Source organism: Gigantopelta aegis, chromosome 1 (assembly GCF_016097555.1).
Source record: "Gigantopelta aegis isolate Gae_Host chromosome 1, Gae_host_genome, whole genome shotgun sequence".
In the NCBI taxonomy this organism is placed as follows: Eukaryota; Metazoa; Mollusca; class Gastropoda; order Neomphalida; family Peltospiridae; genus Gigantopelta; species Gigantopelta aegis.
In genome coordinates this window covers 35565206-35569832 of record NC_054699.1, presented here as the reverse complement: position 1 = coordinate 35569832, position 4627 = coordinate 35565206, and positions in this window count along the sequence as shown.

Here is a 4627-nt window from a genome sequence, read left to right as displayed (position 1 = left end):
ACTGTTTTATTTTTTGAACTTGTTACAATTCTCGACCCTTTAAAAGTGAGGCTGGGTAGAAACAGGGAACCGGGTTAAAGAGAGGTTGATACTAACCCTTAAAACGTAGGAAGGCTGGGGAGACAAATGTATCGAGACTAGCGACTGTTTTATTGTGTCAGTTGTTATGTCCCGCCGTTTCAAGCGAAACAAAGTCTGGGGAGAGACAATTATTTGGTTTTATAACTATTTTATTGTGTCATTTGTTATGCTCTGCCCTTTTAAACGTAACAAAGCTGAGAAAAGACAAGGAGGTAGGTTAGTTAACGGGGCTTCTAAACCGTGAAAACATAACAAGGCTTGGGAGAGACAGGTTTTTCTGCCTTAGTTTCTGTTTTAATGTGCAATTTGTTGCTTCCTGTCCTCTAAAAACGTGAAAGAAGACCGTATAGTGACTGTTTTATTGTGTCATTTGTTATGTCCCGCCGTTTCAAGGGAAACAAAGTCTGGGGAGACACAATTATTTGGTTTTATAACTATTTTATTGTGTAATTTGCTATCAGTACCACGTGGTTTATTAAAAATCTATATTTTATTGTGTTCCTAGGTTGCATTGCACGTTGTGCACGTTCACAATGTGTATTACGTATAACGTTCCATCATCCAAAACAAGTGACTACCTCTATTTGAACGTCTCAAGCATCTTCTCGCTGTAGCGCAGTCGATTGAGCGATTGGTACAAACGATGCAAAGATCGAGCTGGAGGCTGGTGGTTCGAATCCAGTGAAAGGTAAGTTATATTTTAAATAATTGTTTGTAATGTGGATGTCCCATATGTAATGTGAATAGGAAGCTCAGAATGAAGGTAGGAGTAGTGGATAGAATACCCCCCTCCGACCCCCGCCCCAAACAAAAAGAAAAAAAAAAGTTTAAAAAAAAAGACAAAAGAAAAACTGCAACTTTTTTTCTTTATGTTTTCCCCCCACAAAAGCCTAAAGTCCCTCTTTTCTATATAAACCTCACCAAAAATCATACTTTTTGTGCATAATTTGTACACTTAAAACGAACTAAGGCTAAGGAGAGACATGGAGTAGGGTTAATCACTGTTTTATTTTGGAACTTGTTACAATTCTCGACCCTTTAAAAGTGAGGCTGGGTAGAAACAGGGAACCGGGTTAAAGAGAGGTTGATACTAACCCTTAAAACGTAGGAAGGCTGGGGAGACAAATGTATCAAGACTAGCGACTGTTTTATTGTGTCAGTTGTTATGTCACGCCATGTCAAGCGAAAAAAAGGCTGGAGAGAGAGAATTATCTGGTCTTATAACTGTTTTTATTGTGTAATTTGCTATGCTCTGCCCTTTTAAAACGTAACAAAGCTGAGAAAAGACAAGGAGGTAGGTTAGTTACGGTTTTTTTTTGTACAATTCAATGCTTCTAAACCGTGAAAACATAACAAGGCTTGGGAGAGACAGTTTTCTGCCTTAGTTTCTGTTTTAATGTGCAATTTGTTGCTTCCTGTCCTCTAAAAACGTGAAAGAAGACCGTATATAGAGACTGCTTTATTGTGTCATTTGTTATGTCCCGCCGTTTCAAGGGAAACAAAGTCTGGGGAGACACAATTATTTGGTTTTATAACTATTTTATTGTGTAATTTGCTATCAGTACCACGTGGTTTATTAAAAATCTATATTTTATTGTGTTCCTAGGTTGCATTGCACGTTGTGCACGTTCACAATGTGTATTACGTATAACGTTCCATCATCCAAAACAAGTGACTACCTCTATTTGAACGTCTCAAGCATCTTCTCGCTGTAGCGCAGTCGATTGAGCGATTGGTACAAACGATGCAAAGATCGAGCTGGAGGCTGGTGGTTCGAATCCAGTGAAAGGTAAGTTATATTTAAATAATTGTTTGTAATGTGGATGTCCCATATGTAATGTGAATAGGAAGCTCAGAATGAAGGTAGGAGTAGTGGATAGAATACCCCCCTCCGACCCCCGCCCCAAACAAAAAGAAAAAAAAGTTTAAAAAAAAGACAAAAGAAAAACTGCAACTTTTTTTCTTTATGTTTTCCCCCCACAAAAGCCTAAAGTCCCTCTTTTCTATATAATCCTCACCAAAAATCATACTTTTTGTGCATAATTTGTACACTTAAAACGAACTAAGGCTAAGGAGAGACATGGAGTAGGGTTAATCACTGTTTTATTTTGGAACTTGTTACAATTCTCGACCCTTTAAAAGTGAGGCTGGGTAGAAACAGGGAACCGGGTTAAAGAGAGGTTGATACTAACCCTTAAAACGTAGGAAGGCTGGGGAGACAAATGTATCGAGACTAGCGACTGTTTTATTGTGTCATTTGTTATGTCCCGCCATGTCAAGCGAAAAAAAAGGAAGCTGGAGAGAGAGAATTATCTGGTCTTATAACTGTTTTATTGTCTAATTTGCTATGCTCTGCCCTTTTAAACGTAACAAAGCTGAGAAAAGACAAGGAGGTAGGTTAGTTACGGGTTTTTTTTGTACAATTCAATGCTTCTAAACCGTGAAAACATAACAAGGCTTGGGAGAGACAGGTTTCTGCCTGCCCTAGTTTCTGTTTTAATGTGCAATTTGTTGCTTCCTGTCCTCTAAAAACGTGAAAGAAGACCCATATAGAGACTGCTTTATTGTGTCATTTGTTATGTCCCGCCGTTTCAAGGGAAACAAAGTCTGGGGAGACACAATTATTTGGTTTTATAACTATTTTATTGTGTAATTTGCTATCAGTACCACGTGGTTTATTAAAAATCTATATTTTATTGTGTTCCTAGGTTGCATTGCACGTTGTGCACGTTCACAATGTGTATTACGTATAACGTTCCATCATCCAAAACAAGTGACTACCTCTATTTGAACGTCTCAAGCATCTTCTCGCTGTAGCGCAGTCGGTTGAGCGATTGGTACAAAACGATGCAAAGATCGAGCTGGAGGCTGGTGGTTCGAATCCAGTGAAAGGTAAGTTATATTTAAATAATTGTTTGTAATGTGGATGTCCCATATGTAATGTGAATAGGAAGCTCAGAATGAAGGTAGGAGTAGTGGATAGAGTACCCCCCTCCGACCCCCGCCCCAAACAAAAAGAAAAAAAAAGTTTAAAAAAAGACAAAAGAAAACTGCAACTTTTTCTCTTTATGTTTTCCCCCCCCAAAAGCCTAAAGTCCCTCTTTTCTATATAAACCTCACCAAAATCATACTTTTTTGTGCATAATTTGTACACTTAAAACGAAATAAGGCTAAGGAGAGACATGGAGTAGGGTTAATCACTGTTTTATTTTGGAACTTGTTACAATTCTCGACCCTTTAAAAGTGAGGCTGGGTAGAAACAGGGAACTGGTTAAAGAGAGGTTGATACTAACCCTTAAAACGTAGGAAGGCTGGGGAGACAAATGTATCGAGACTAGCGACTGTTTTATTGTGTCCAGTTGTTATGTCCCGCCATGTCAAGCGAAAAAAATCTGGAGAGAGACAATTATCTGGGTCTTATAACTGTTTTTTGCTTGTGTAATTTGCTATGCTCTGCCCTTTTAAACGTAACAAAGCTGAGAAAAGACAAGGAGGTAGGTTAGTTACGGTTTTTTTTTTGGTACAATTCAATGCTTCTAAACCGTGAAAACATAACAAGGCTTGGGAGAGACAGGTTTCTCTTCTGCCTTAGTTTCTGTTTTAATGTGCAATTTGTTGCTTCCTGTCCTCTAAAAACGATGAAAGAAAGACCGTATAGAGACTGCTTTATTGTGTCATTTGTTATGTCCCGCCGTTTCAAGGGAAACAAAGTCTGGGGAGGACACAATTATTGGTTTTATAACTATTTTATTGTGTAATTTGCTATCAGTACCACGTGGTTTTATTAAAAATCTATATTTTATTGTGTTCCTAGGTTGCATTGCACGTTGTGCACGTTCACAATGTGTATTACGTATAACGTTCCATCATCCAAAACAAGTGACTACCTCTATTTGAACGTCTCAAGCATCTTCTCGCTGTAGCGCAGTCGATTGAGCGATTGGTACAAACGATGCAAAGATCGAGCTGGAGGCTGGTGGTTTCGAATCCAGTGAAAGGTAAGTTATATTTAAATAATTGTTTGTAATGTGGATCTCCCATATGTAATGTGAATAGGAAGCTCAGAATGAAGGTAGGAGTAGTGGATAGAATACCCCCCTCCGACCCCCGCCCCAACAAAAAGAAAAAAAAAAGTTTAAAAAAAGACAAAAGAAAAACTGCAACTTTTTTTCTTTATGTTTTTCCCCCACCAAACAGCCTAAAGTCCCTCTTTTCTATATAACGACCTCACCAAAAATCATACTTTTTGTGCATATTTGTCTACACTTAAAACGACCTAAGGCTAAGGAGAGACATGGAGTAGGGTTAATCACTGTTTTATTTTTTGAACTTGTTACAATTTCTCGACCCTTTAAAAGTGAGGCTGGGTAGAAACAGGGGAACCGGGTTAAAGAGAGGTTGATACTAACCCTTAAAACGTTAGAAGGCTGGGTAGAGAAATGTATCGAGACTAGCGACTGTTTTTTATTGTGTCAGTTGTTATGTCCCGCCGTTTGAAGGCGAAAGCAACTTCTGGGGAGACACAATTATTTGGGTTTTATAACTA